A 15,989-nucleotide genomic window follows, 5' to 3' on the forward strand; every position below is an offset into this window, starting at 1 on the left:
TTTTGTTGGTTTTTGTTCCATTACATAGAATTATAATAAAATGCCATTTTTGGAGTCCCTAAAACCATTGATTTGGATCTCTAGGAATATCATGCAAGTTTCAGCAATGATTGTCAGGCTGGGTACCACTCAAATACGTTGTTCATTTTTTTGTTTCTTTTTAAAAACAGTCTAATCTCACTATATGCTTAGTTATATTACTTGTAAATTGACAATCTCTGGTCGAATTTATGCACAGCTTATGATTGAACAATCACCATTACATTTTTCCAAGGCTTATTTTACTGGATTAGGAAGAACAGACATGGTGTATTTCAACATAGTTCTCTGAAACAAAAGAAGTAGTCCTACTGTCATATCTCTTGATTCTGTTGTAGTGCTGATTCATATTGAGAACATGTTTATGTCTATATTGTTTTAAGTTGAGAGCTGTATTTGAGTACATAATGATCATTGATTTTATGATATTTATTTGCAAAAAAAAGTAGATGGGAGCATTATGTGCAGCTTTTAAAAAAATCCAGTACTGATATTACTTAAAACAAAACAAAATAAAACAACCCAGAATGTGACTATTATGCACTGCAATATAGTAGAAAATAACCTATTTATTGTTTTTATATTCAGATCAGTATTATGCATGTTAAAACAAGGTGGTTAGGGGATTCTCAAAAAGATAATCATGTCTGTTTTTGTTGAATCATGAGTGAGCCAATTTATTCCATATTGGGAAATCCATTACTTTTAAAATATTTTTATTTTAAAATAAACATGTGCATTCATAAGCATCATATAACACCTTTCTATATAATGAATATTATATAACTGACAGGGAGGAACCGTTTTTCATAGGAGAAATAAGCCATTCTCCCTCAACAGTTTTTTGGCAGGAACTAACCCTAGGACCAGTATTTTCATTAGAGTTGTTTCTTAACCAAATGCAGTGATTTGTGATTAATAAATCTGGTCAACTTAGCTTTATTAGGGTGGCAAATTGTTTATAAATTCTATCAATCATAGTGTTCTAGAATAAAAAGATTCTCCTAATTCCATTAGTCAGCTTTTGATACGTTAAATTCATAGTTCTTCAAATCTTAATCCCCAAATACTTTCTGTCTAGAAAATTTAATCTCTTTTATTATTGACTTTCAAAGGTTTGTATTTATAGCTTAATAACAGATCCTTTATTACGGTTTCTTATTTCTTCTATGATAGATTATATCATTATATATCCTATTTACTACCAAAAGTTAAAAGTTTTTGTATAAAATTTTCTTTATCCCAGTATCTTTCTTACATAATTATTAGCAAGATTAATAAATTCTAAAATTAGACATATTCCTGTTGTTAACCATCAGTAAGAAAACAGCAGTAGCAAACAAAATGAAATGAATTTGTTTGGGAATATCAGGGAACTAAAATTCTGTGCACTTGGATTTGGTTAATTATTATTATTTAAAAAATTCTTTGAGCCCACTCAATGGTGCTCAAGGATTACTCATGGCTCTGAACATAGGGACCAGCCCAGGCAGTGACCTCGTGCAAAGCAGGTACACTCGTGTATTATTGCTCCATTCCATTGGGCAAATTTAAGCAGAAATTAAAACATGTCTCAAGATGGATCCAAGTTGTGTGTTTTTTTATAGACAGAAAAAGAAAGTTGTGCCAGTGGAAGATGAGGCCATGAAACAATTAGGAGACACAAAGAAAAATGGTTCAGTTGAGTGGTCAGAAAGAGAGCAGATAAAAAAATCTTTTGGTAACTCTTTCAAACAAGCTATTTTCACTCTTGTTGGCTCTTCTCTCTCTTTTTTTTTTTGTTCTCTTTGGGTAGGAAGGCTTGGGGTGGGGGAAAAGGGGCTTTGGGTCACCCCTGGCAGTGCTCAGGGATTACTCTTTTTTTAAAAATTTTATTGAATCACCATGAGATACAGTTACAAGCTTTCATGTTTAAGTTACATTCATACAATGATCAAACACCCATCCGTCCACTAGTGCCCATTCCCTACCACCAATATACCCAGTATACCCACCCCCTTTCCCACCCTCTCTCTGCTTCCATTACAGACAATTTCCCCCATACTCTGTCTCTACTTTTGGGCATTATGGTTTCCAATACAGATACTGAGAGGTTATCATGTTTGGTCCTTTATCTACTTTCTCCTCAGGGTTTACTCTTGACTCTGAGCTCAAGGTTCACTCCTGGCAAGGCTTGGGGGACCTTATGTGATGCTGGAGATTGAAGGCAGGGGGCTCATGTGCAAGACAAGAGGCCTACCCACTATACTGTCTTTCCAGTTTCTTGAAATATTGGTGATTTGTTTCAGGTGATGGATTAGATTCCATTTAAAGTGACCTTTAAAAAATGTGGTGGTGGACTTATCCATTTATCTTTTTATTTGTTTTTTATTTGGGGCACAACTGGAGGACCTCAGGGTGCACCCCTGTTTCCGTGCTTCGGGATCACTCCTGGTGGGCTCATAGATCCATATGAAGTTCATGGGATCGAACCTGGCATAGCCATGTATAAGGCCAGTGCCTTATCACTGTATTTTCTCTTCAGTCCAAATTTAATATGGATTCAGTGGTGTTAACTTTCCATATTATGTTTATTACTAGGTATTTGATATTATGTTGTCAACGATGGCATCTTCCCATGTTCCAGCAATACTGACAAAGAGCTCCCAGTTGGTGATTATTCTGGGAGTTCTCTTTTTAAACTTTGCAGCCCTTTCTTCCTGCTCTGTGAAGTAGAATTTTGCATGAAGAAAATGGTAGTCCGATCCCATTTGGAATTTTGGGACAACAGCAACATCAGTCAGACAAAACCAAGGATTGAATATGATGTGGTCAATTTCATTGTGGAACCATACACCGGGAGACTCCCATGCCCAATGTTTAGATTTGGCCTTCTGGAACTGTGAGTTACCATGGATGGTCTTGGTTGACATGATGAACTCAGACAGTCTCTGACCCTGTTTGTTCCATTCTAGGCCATGGGTCCCGATGTGGAGTTCTTCGACTGATCTTCTCCATCCTATTTTGGCATTAAAATCACCGACAATGATCTTGTAGAAGGTGTGGTCTTCTTTATAGAACTTCTCCAGCTCCATGTAGAACTTCTCAATTTCTCCTTCATCATAACTGGATGTTGGTGTGTAGACAACGAAGATAGAAACTGCCAACAGTGAGCCACATCACTCAAGTGTAATTGTCCCATTCGGGTTGTTAGGCATTCAAATGAATCAATGCTCATGGCCAAGTTCATGTGGACAAGGACACTGACACCTCCAATGCCTCTTTTGTCTCATGTTCCGAAGAACAGTTCTTCTCCATTGTCAAAATGGCATGATGTGGTTGATGCCTTCTCGTCTCGGTTAGACCAATGATGTTCTACTTGATCTTTTGTGCTTGTACCATCAGGTCCTCCATGGATGCATCTGATGCCAGTGTACATGCATTGAAATACAGACAGTCATGTTCATCTTTCTTTGTTTTGGCAGCCTAGTTCGGCCTTGAGATTTTATCAGCCTCTCCTTCCACATCCTTCTCAATGCTGCCGTATTGCTGACTCCTTTAGAGTCAGGGGAATAAGACCCATTGTATTTACTGGTTTTGGCATATTGAATATGCCATGGATAGCTTGCCAGGCTCTGCTGTGCGGGCGGGATACTCTTGGTAACTTGCCAGGCTCTCTGAAAGGGATAGAGGCTTTTGGGGCAGCCTCTAATCACCCTTGTAGGTGTTACCATGGTTCAAACCATATTTGAACCCTATCAAATATGGTGCAGCAATCCAGGAAGATGGGTATTAAGTGTGTTATGTGTCACATGGCCACAGTCCGGAAAGTGTCCTGGAGCGTGGTGGCAGCTGGGTAGTGGAGGTAGTGGAGGTACTGGAGGTCTGCCGGTTAGGTATTTATCTGGTACTGGTAGGGTGAGTATTCTGTGTGTAATCCAATACCTGGGTTGCAGGCAGTTGGTAGAAGCAGACAGGGTAAGGTAGAGTGGGGCTCCTGGTTTTAATCCCTTTATCACCTGTGGTTGGTGGGAGCAGGCAGAAGATCTCTGTCCCTGGGACCATTGGGCCTGGAGTCCAAGGTCTCAGAGTTCCACTTATCTTGTTCTGTGGGGCTTCACTCATGCGTGAGTCTCTCGAGGAATACGATTGACTGGTTCAGCATCTCCATGATTGTGCGAGGAACACTAAGAGAGAGATAGCTACAAAAAAAAAAAACACCTGTCTTTGAAAACTCTTGAGCTTATTCGCCAATGTGGCTTGGTGCATGCCTCAGGCTACCACAAGCAAATGTTGGAGCTTGCAAAGTAGTGTAGAGATGCGATAAAGGAAGATCTCAATGGGAGAAGAGCAGCAGTGCTGGCAGATGCGGCAGAAGCCAGGAGAAGCATTCGCAATGCCCGCCTGTCCTTTGCCAACTACAAGACCAAGATGACTGCTCTCTGAAGTTCTGATGGATCTAGCACATCTTCCAGAAGGGCAATGGAGAAGATTATCTATGATTTCTACTCAGATCTCTCTTATAGCCACGTCCACCTGCCCACATACCAAATACTGCAGGATGGATATGTTGTTCCCACCATTCTCCCTTCCGAAATTTGACATGCCATTTCATCAGTAAAGAAATGAACAGCACCTGGCTCAGACAAACTCAGACCTAAAAACCTGAAAAACCTGCCATCACTGGCTTGGCTCTTCACATGTTACCTGTCTGAATGCAAAGTTCCATCCCAATGGAAAACCAACTGGACTATACTACTCTACAAGAAGGGAGACATCCACAACATTAGCAACTATTGCCTGACCTGCCTGTTGTCTGTCATCTACAAGCTGTTCACTTGAGTCATCCTGAATAGGATTGGCAGAACACTGGATGAAGGACAACCATGCGAGCAAGCTGGGATCCATAAAGGATTCAGCACATATCACCATATCCATGTGATAACCAAGCTCATTGAGGTTTCTCAGGAGTTCAAGATGCCACTCTGTCTAATGTCCATTGATTTAAAGAAGACCTTTGATTCTGTTGAGACAGAAGTGGTCATTGAAGCCCTAGCCAATCAGGGCATTCAAATTCAATACACCAGGATCTTCCATGAGCTTTATTGCGGATTCACTACCAGGATCTCACCATTCTACAGAAAGGTGATCATTGATATCAAGAGAAGGGTTTGGCAGGGTGATACCATTTCACTGAAAAGCTTCAGTGCCACCCTCAAGAACAGTATGCAATGACTGGAATGGAAGGAATAGGAGTGAAGATAGACGGTTGGCAACTACACCACCTCCTCTTTGCTGATGACATCGTTCTAATAATACCAAACATTATCCAAGCAGCACAAATACTAACCGACTTCGACTGTGAGTGTGGAAAGGTCAGACTCCAGCCGAAGCTCACAAAGACAATATTTATGAGAAACAGTTTCATTCCTGATGTTCCATTTGCTCTCAATGGAATGACCATCTCTGAATGCAACAGTTATGTGTACCTAGGTCGAGAAGTCAACATGATGAATGACCTGGCACCTGATTTGTGCAAGAGGAAGAGAACGGTTTGGAATGCCTTCAAGAGCATTAAAGAAATAGCTAAGAGGATGAAGAACCTTCAGCTCCAGGCACATCTCTTCGATTCCACTGTTCTTCCTGCATTCACATTCACCTCAGAGACCTGGGCCCTATGCAAACAGGATGAGAACACTATTCGGGTCTCCCAAAGAGAAAACGAAAGAGCTATGCTTGGAGTATCACGTTTCACTCAAATGAGAGAAAGACTCCGGAGTTCTGACCTCCACTGATGCTCAAGAATCAGGAACGCTGTCTCATTTGCCATGGCGTCAAAAATCAGATGGGCTGGATACATAATGAGCCGACCGCTGGACTAGAGCCATTACCGACTGGATTCCACGGGACATCAAAGACCGTATGGCCGCCCACCTACAAGATGGTCAGACTTCTTTGTCAAGAACGATCGGTTTGAGTCTCTTTGTGTTCCTACAACAAATAGACGCCATTGGGCTACACTAGCACGCAACAGGGATGAATGGAGGCCTTACTGGCGCCCACTTGAGCAAATCGATGTGTAAAAGGAAGTCAAATGATCAAGTGTTTTGATATTATATACATTTGACTTAATGTATCAATTTATATCTGTTTTTTAATTTTCATTTCTATGAGCACTGCCTACAAGTCTACAGTGCCATAAATAATCCCCACAGTTGGGGTGAATATAGCATTGTTCTTTTCTTTTTTTTTCTTTTTTTGGTTACAGCCGGCGATGCACAGGGGTCACTCTTGGCTCATGCACTCAGGAATTACTCCTGGCAGTGCTTGGAGGACCATATGGAATTCTGGGATTCAAACCCGGGTCGGCCACGTGCAAGGCAAACACTCTACCCGCCATGTTATGGCTCCAGCCCCCAGCATTGTTCTTGAAGAGAGAAATCATTTTTTATTTGGGTGCATTGTTTTCTGTTATCTGGGGTATCTGTGCTTCATATTATCCAACTTAAAAATTGAAATGACAGTGACTTTTTTTTCTTTTTGGGTCACATCCAGCAATGCTCAGGGGTTACTCCTGGATTTGCACTCAGGAATTACTCCTGGTGGTGCTTGGGGGACCATATGGGATGCCAGGGATCAAACCTGAGTTGGCCACGTGCAAGGCAAATGCCCTACCCGCTGTGCTATCACTGTGGCCTCAACCAGTGACATATTTTTGAACCTCACTAAATTATAGCATGAGGACAAACAAATATAAACTTCACAAGACTTTAATGTTGTGAGATATATTATATGATTGTTTGATTATTTAGCTGGATGGTTCCTTTCACATTCTTTTCTTAATGGACATTGTTGTGTGTTAAAGGCATAGGATTTAATTTTTCTCTAGACCAGTTTTAATTTCCATATGGTTTATCTTTTGTAATATTTTTTAGTAACTATTTGCAACTGATTTAGTTTTAGTCTAACCTAATAAAGTATGTTATTATCTTAAATTAAGAAAAAGACTCAGAGGCCATAGAGATAGTATAGTAGGTAAGGTGCTTGACTTGCATGCAACTCACTGGGGCTGGACTCCCGGCACCCTAAATTATCCCACTGAGCCTTGCCTAGAATGATTCTTGACTGCACTGACAAAAGTAATCCCTGAGGACCTCTAAGTCAGAGCCCCAAACCAAACCCTGTACACCCCGAAAGGGTTTTATTTAGACCAGAGATAGTACAATGGCTAGGGCTCTTGCCCTGAAAGCAGCAAACCCAGGTTGGATCCCAGGCATCATATCTGACCCGGTGAGCACCTACAGGAGTGATCCCTGAACAGATAGCCAGGAGTAAGCCCTGAGCACCACCAGGTGTGGTTCAACAAACAAATCAAACAAAAAAGATTCAGCTCAAAGTACTAGTGCACAAGTGTTGAATGCTGTAGGCCCAGAGTTCAATCTCCAGCACTACAGTGTGCCCCAAGCAGTCAGGAGTGGCCCCAGAACAAGCTGGAAGTGGACTCTGTGTACCAGCAAGTATGAACTTTTATTTCCCGTCAAACCCACCACCTAATCCTTCCATAGACTCTTCTATTTTTTGAAAATATCACAAGTTATTAACAGAAGTTAATTTATAGCTTATTAACAATTTTTACAAATTTCATACAAATGGTGACAACCCTGTGATTGTGGTGGGGGGGAGGAATGTCAATACATATATTTTTCCTGCTCAGCTGATGAAACTGAGGAAATCTTTTGAATGTTCTCATTTCTGTATTGTTCTATCTCCCCCTGAGTGGGTATTTATTCTCGCTTAGTTATTAAGTATTACTATTCTTCACTTAAGCCTTTCACAGCACATATTGTTATGAATCCTTGAATACCCTTTTTAGTTTCCTTTTTCTTTCTTTTTACGTTTACCTGAGGTTTTCCTCTGCTAAACATTGCAATGACTTTTGCCACTGATGAAAAGGTACTATTGTCTTCAGTTGTACTGTTGAATTTTCTTTCTAATTCAGTGTAAGAGAACAGTTATGACTCAGGCTCTAGATCATGGTTTGTTCTCTTGGCACAACTTTTCAACATAGAATGTATCATAAGGACTCTATTTCTGGCACATTCCCCATTCAGTGGTGGTGTGGGGTGTGGTGTTCCTGGATCTCAGGCTGAGATCTGTAATTATTTTCTTTTATGGAAATACTCACCCTTGACTTGCTCCCCTCTGGAATGGCCTTGTTCTCTCTTGAACACATAGTTTTTTCTTTCCCTTTTCCTTCTTATTTCTCTAAAAAAAACCAATTTCATTTAAAAAATACATTTTATTTTTATACTGGGGAAATTCTTTTCAGAGAATCAGATTGGAATATATATATATATATATTTTTATCTAAAAAAGTTTTTATGTTATTTTCCATTTTGATTATCTTTCATGTATTCATTCTAACAGCATTGCTTAAATTTTATGTATATGCTTGCAGATATATCTTTGCCTCTATGTTTTTAGTATAATTTTCACTGTCAATACTACCTGTTTGAAAAAAGGGACTGACAAGAGTCATATATTGTAGCAGTATGAGTTATATATACCTTTATTTGTCTGCCTGAAAGAACTGGAAAAGCTACAGAAAATAACTAAATACTGTTAATTCCAGTTTTTTATAAGTCAGCATGATTATAAACGAATATCTGTACTTATACATTATATTATTTTCACTATAGAAGTCTATTTCCTTTCTTTACAATGTATTTTAATTGTTTATTTTTGATGAATAACCTAGATTCCTTCTTTTATCCTCATGATATGATATTGAGTCATTATTTTCCTTGGAGGATAACTCTATGTCCTTATAAAATTTTGCAAGAATGTGAATAAAATTGAAGAAGATTTAAAAGGCACCTAGCACACTATTTTCACATTCCTGAATTTCATTAAGGAATAAATAGCAGATGGTAATTTTGAAAAGTAAAAATTAACCCATGGCCTTTAAAGAATACACCCAGATTTTCCTTATAACTAATAAACAGGGAAGAGTCAGGGGAACTTGAATTTGGCTTATATACAGATGTGCCTCACTAGTTAAATGCAAGGAAAAAACCTGTGAATCTTGAGCTGAGATATGTTTCTGGAATATTTTCTAAAATCTGAATTCTAGTGCATATGACTAAGCTCTCAAACTTACAGTATCTTTTGGTTATGTTAGTTCCAGGTCTAGAGTGGAATAACCAGGTTAATTTTTCTACCTGATAATGCACTAAATGAAAGCCTCCCAGAAACTCAACAGCAGGGCTAGATCACTGTAAAAATGGAAACGGGGGGGGGGGGGGGGGGAGGGTGTATGATAATCCAGTGTTTCTGGTGGATTGTTAGTAACAAGATCACTGTCACTGTCACTGTCCTCCTGTTGTTCATCGATTTGCTCCAGCGGTCCCAGTAACGTCTTCATTGTGAGACCTGTTACTGTGTTTGGCATATGGAATACATCATGGGGAGCTTGCCAAGCTTTGCCGTGAGGGCGAGATTCTCTCGGTAGCTTGCAGGGCTCTCTAAAAGGGGGCAAAGAAATCAAACTTGGGTCAGCCGTGTGGGCTGCGTGCGAGGCAAACGCCCTACCCACTGTGCTATTGCTCCTTATCAAGTTTTAAGTCTTCACCATTCTTGTCAAGGTTTTTAATGCTGGAGGTCATGGGGCTCTACTGAATGCTTGGAATGTGTTGTTGACTTTTGAAGTACAGTCCTATCTTATATTTCCTCTCTTTTTTTCCCCTGTGGGGACTCCACAGTGGTGCTCTAGGACGAGAACATTCCCAGTGATGCTGTCTGGGCTCAGCAGTATGGGTTTGATGGTTTGGAGCTCTCTCTAGCTCTGTGTACTTCTGCCCAGGGGTGCCTGGGGCTTATCCACAGCTAAGCAGGAGGGGAAGGAAACGCAGAGGGGACAGGATTGTACATGTGGTCTATTTCTTTGGGCTATCTCCTGACTCCCACATAATTTCTTTTTGGCTTATATCTAAGGAAATAATTTGGAATTGGTTCCACATAGTTTCTGAATCTCTGGGGAAAAAGGTAGCTTTCTGTATTAACTTTTATGTTATTTGTTTGTTTTATAATTTATTTCAAAATATGTTCAATAAACTGCAAGCATTTATTTATATATTATTATTATTGTCTCATAAAGCATTCATTAACTAGAAATTTACTTTAGAGAAATATACTGATTTCTCTGACATAAAAAAAAAAACCTGGGCTGGAGCAATAGCACAGCAGGTAGGGCGTTTGCCTTGCACGCAGCCAACATGGCCAACCGGAGTTCAATTCCTCCACCCCTCTCGAAGAGCCCGGCAAGCTACCGAGAATGTCTTGCCTGCACGGCAAAGCCTGGCAAGCTCCCCATGACGTATTCGATATGCCAAACACAGTAACAAGTCTCACAATGTTACTGGGCCCGCTCTAGCAAATTGATGAACAATGGGAGGACGGTGACAGAAAAAAAAAACCATATAACTTTAGTAGTGACAATTTTCAATATTTGAATATTTGTCAGGATATATAACTACTCAAATTTTGGTATGCAGCCCAAATTTCTAGGAAAAATTTTGAGGTAAAAATTGCTTTTCCCACCAATTAATGAATACAATAGAAAAAGAAACTTCTAATGTTATGGAATTCTACTAAAGAAAATTTACTTAAAAAAAACATTTATTAATTTACTTTCTTTTCCTGTTCAAATTTCAGTGAGAAAATGTAATAGCAAAGGTAAGTGTAATAGCAAAAGGTAAATGTGCAGAAAAATGAACCTCTGGTAAGGTCAGTCCAAACTACTAATCAAGAATTTAAACTAATTTAGCAATATTGCTATACATTAATAGGTCCTTTTATTTCTTCATGGCATCACGTTCCTTTTTATTCCAATTAAAGTCTAAATAAAGACATGTCACTGCTATGTTTTCTTTATAATTTTATCCATCTTCCTTTTAAAATTTACCTGTTATACGTATTTGCTTCTCAGTCAAAAAATTTTTTTTCTTTAAGTTTTAGCAACAAAAATGCTTAAGGTACTAACTTTGTAATTAACTTTATGGAAATTTTTGAAGTAAAAAAGTCTTTACTTTTAAACTTTTAAAATTAAAGTTTTACAGGGGTTTTACCCAGTCAGGCTTGAGGCTCACAGGGAAATACTCAGCAATACTCAGTCGTTTGTAATGTCTGGCACAGATAGAACTCAGAGTTTCTGAATCTAGATATTTCTGTATTTCTCAGTTGCATGAAACAAACTATTCTCAACTAAGTTTTCTTAAGTTCCTATTATTACAACCAAAGAATCTGATGACTCTTGATATATACAACTAATACTTCATTTTATCTAAAATTATAAGATACAGGACTGGGACTATTTAAAGATTGAGTTAGAAAAGGATTTCTAGAATAGATGTGGGTTTGCCTGTTTTCAGATCATAGCTGGCTATGCTCAGGGCTTCCTCCTGATTCTGTGCTCAGGGATCACTCCTGTGGAGCCCTGGGTGACCACCTGTGGTACCCAGGAATGGAACCCAGGTTAGTCATGTGCAAAGCAAGCACATTTCCTGCTGTATTCTATCTAACATTGCAATGTTTGCACATATTTAATTAAAACAAAAATGTGGTCAATTTGTTCTATTATGTTCAACACATATTAAAGTAGTAAATAATTTATATAGCCTTAAAAATTAACTTTAAGAAGACAAAGGAAAGATATACTATGCCTATAAACAAATTCAACTCAAGTGACTTACTGTAAGCTTTACTGAGGACTCAGAATCAATAACAATGCATGTGACTGCCTTCAATATCTTTATGTCTATTTTTCTGGTACATTTACCTGTAAATTTATTATCAGGCTAAAAATTAGGAAAAGGAAGATATATACTAATTATATACAATAACAAACATGTTTATATTTTAAATAAAATATTTTAAGTAAAATAGCATATATTGTCAAAGGAGGTACATCATAATATGCCCTTTCTTTTGTATCAGTACAAACATAAGATGCACTTTTAAAAAGTATTTAATATTGTGATATTAAAAGAATAGCCTATAAACTCTTTGGAATAAATTCTACAATTTATAAGTAATGAGTAATATAAGAGTAATATAAGTAATATAAGTAATATAAGTTTACTTGTCTTCTAAAAGAGTAAAACATTGTACAAAATAGAAATAAAGTCAAATATATAATATGTACATAGAAATCACATGCATCTGTGGATTAATCTTAAAAACAAATTTTAATATGTAAAATAATATAAGACAGAACAGAAAAGAGATAAAATTATATAATTGTTAGAAAAATTGGCTCTGCTGGATGGGATTTAAGCTATTATGTTATTTATCAACATAAATTTTGTATAATTCTAGAAATGAATGGTTAATATGACAAGAGAAATTTTAAGCATGAAAACAGTGGCGAAAACAATAAAAGGAACTTTTTAGCAAATTGACCATATATAAATATATTACTCATGCATGGCAAAATAGAAATCAAAAGCAAATGAGGAATTTGAGAAATATTTGAAAGAAATATAATAAAATGAGTAGTTACTGAAAATTATTTTAAAATAATAGCTCAGTGTAAAATGATAAAGTTCACAGACAACTATGTAATAAAAGGAAAAAAACACTATAAAAAAGAGAAAAATTAATTTCATTAGAAGTCTAAAATATGCTAAGAAGAGTATTTTCATCATCACTGAAACTTTAATAGTAACCTGGGTAGATGATAGGTATGCAAACATACAAATACTCTGGAAAAAATTTAATATGTGTGCATTAAGAAGTTCAAGTTATTTTCTATTATATTCCTTAATTTTAATCCTAACCCTAATTCCACAATCCTAGCTATAATTTCCTAGTCTACATTTCACAATTTATTTTAATAAAATAATTAGGAATATATATGTAATTTAATGTACTTTTGTCATAGCCAATTTTGACAAAAAACCAACTAAATAAAAGAATATAAAAATAATAAAATAGTTAAATATGGCACGCATTTGTAAAAAATTATGTCACCATTAAAAACCCAGGTTTTAAGAACCACCTGAGAAAATATTCAGGATATAATATCAAATGAAATGTAAAAGCTCATATGACATAAGCAAGAACATTCTCTCAGTTATAATAAAAAAGTACCTAGAATGGAAGAAGAAATTACCCCGAAAATGACCTTGTGTTTACTTCAAAATAGTGTCATTAAGGATAGCTTTTATTTTATTCTTTAAAATTTTTAAAGTATTATGATAGTTCTATAATAGAAAAATGCTTAGAAAATGAACAAAGGTTCACAAAATTATTCTTCTCTTGGTTCATATCAATCCATTCATAAAATGTTGTACTGTTTAAATTTCACAGTATCCAAAAAGGTAATAAAATTAATTTGATTTTATAGTGTGAAGTTTAGAAATGAGATGCACACTACATGTTTGTGATATGAATATTTCTAAAACTGGACCCACCAACAGAGAGTATACTTTTGCATACTTTAGTTCTTTTCTTTTAGCATTACATGACCTTATTCTTGATTTACATAATTTAAATGATGCCTTTGAGTGGCATGTAGTTGCATAATTATTCTTTTAATTACTGTTATTAACCTGTTTGTGTAATAGCAGATAATTTGAATAGATCATTTTCATCTTTCAATTTTTGCAGTTTCATATGCAGTATAGATAGACTATTAAGATGGCAAAATGATAGGAACAGACATAAAGAGAACTGTAGAAAGAACTTTAGAATTTCAGATTTGTCTTTTTCCTAAATAAGCACAGAGAAAAAAAGGTTCTACGTTATTTGAAAGAAGAATGAACATTTAGATATTTAAATATTATATCTTATACAATGTGACAAATAATCTATACTAAAAATGCAAGATGTGTTTTACACTGGCTCTATTGAATAATGTACATATGATATACATTTTTATTATCCTTCAAAAGAAAATATCTTACAAAATGAACACAAAAAAGTAATGTATCATTAAAACAGTTATGTTCGATAATAATACTGAATGCTTGTGACTTTAAATGCTATTTTCATTTTCTAGAGCTTTCTAAAAAGAAAATCATTTGTTACTTGTAAGAATCCTCAAAAATGTAAATCGTCTGGCAGTCATTCTCTGTCTTAGATTTATTAACACAATAATAAGCTATTAAAATTACAGGAAATGTCATATCATTTAGTGTGCCTTATTTATCTTCCAAATAGACTAGGTATAAGTATTGAGGAGGGAGGCAGATGTCTGACACCCCATGAGACAAAGAATATGATTCTGTAATTCAGAATGAGAAGGAACAGGACAGGTAAGACTGGAGCACTACATCTGTCACCCATTTGAAAATTAACCATGATCTAAACATTTCATACACTGTATCATAAGGAAGCATCTGAGCTGTCACAATTGAAGTCATTTTTTTTCTATTTTTAGGTAGACATCCATGTCAGGTATTAAGAAGATAATCAAAAAATAAACGGTGGACATTTATACTTCCATTAGGAGATGCCTGCCGTTGCATATGGCTCTTGTCACCATACCAAAGTTGTGCGCTTTGAGGCATCAAAATGTGTGCTAAAATGACATTTGGCTGTGATGAAGGTATCTGTGTACATCAAAGTCATAAGTGTTAACACTGTTGCAAGCACGTGGTGACCCAAAGGATAAATAAATTTAAAAATTGAGTTCGAATATGTTCCTTGGTACCACACATGGAATCTCCCACCACTTTTAGGAGTGATACCTGAGCACAGTCAGGTATGTCCCCAGAACAAAACAAACAAAAAAAGAGTTTATCAAGAGGACAGGATAGAACATGGGCATGGGAGAGGAACCTGACACTTGTGGCAGGTATGTCATTAGACCGCTTTATTCCTGAAATGCTATTTTCAACATTATTGTAAATCATGCTGCCTAAATAAAAACAGGAAATGAAAAAAAAAAGTGTGGGATAGACAAATTCCGAAGAACAAGATGCTGGAGATACTTATATAATAGTATAATAGTCAGAATAGTAAGCACAGATGGAGGGATTTTAAAGTGGAAGGGCCAGACTTGCTAGGATCAAAGAGGAATTCCAGTTAGACACAGAAGAAAGAATAGAATTAGAGTAAATTGTACTGAACAGTCTAATTATCCCTTCAAGCTATAAAATCTTCCTAGATCTAGAGCCATCCCTTTCCTTCCCGTTCCCCATTCCAAAAATATTGCCAAATATGTCAGTTATACATTTTTAGCACTTTCTTACATGTACCCCTACATCTGTCGTGTTTGCTGTTCTCTCCAAAATCTAGTACCCTGTTTGCTGTCAACCCAGTCATTGTACTCGTCTTCTATCAGAGCTCCTAGCTTACTGTCATAAATGCCCATAAATCTATTCTGTCAAAATGACCAATTTAAGGTGCAAATCATGATCATGCTGATTTCTTGTTTCAAACTCTGACTCTTCACATCTAACTCTAAGCTTGAAGTGTGTGAAATTGCTCGTCTTGGACTCGCATACATCTGTACATAAAGAGCAGTTTAAAAGACAACTGATTTTAGGAAATGTTGAGCTGCAAGTAGCAGAACGTTCAACTAAAGTGCTTTAACATGAAATACAAATTATCCGACATAAAGGCACTCACGTATCTTTGAGGATGTGATGCATAGCTTCCCTTCTCAAAACTTTCTTTTCAGTTGTTTTTTTTTTTCCTAGGGACAATTAACCTCTCTATCCTTTGTAGCTATAGTACACATTATTAAAGGTCACTCTTCAGGCAGGACCTGATGTTCAGCAGGTGCCTTACACACAGTCAATCCATATTCAATCCCTGGCACCTTATGTGGTCCCTCAAGTCCCACCAAGAGTGATCTTTGAGCACAGAGCTGGAGTAAGACTTGCATACTGCCTAGTGTGGTTCATAAACAAACAAACAAATAAAAGGGTTGCCCTTTAACTTAAAACATTTATTGCTTTTTTTAT

The sequence above is a fragment of the Sorex fumeus genome, unplaced genomic scaffold (genome assembly GCF_029834395.1).
Source record: "Sorex fumeus unplaced genomic scaffold, SorFum_2.1 ptg000018l, whole genome shotgun sequence".
NCBI lineage: Eukaryota > Metazoa > Chordata > Mammalia > Eulipotyphla > Soricidae > Sorex > Sorex fumeus.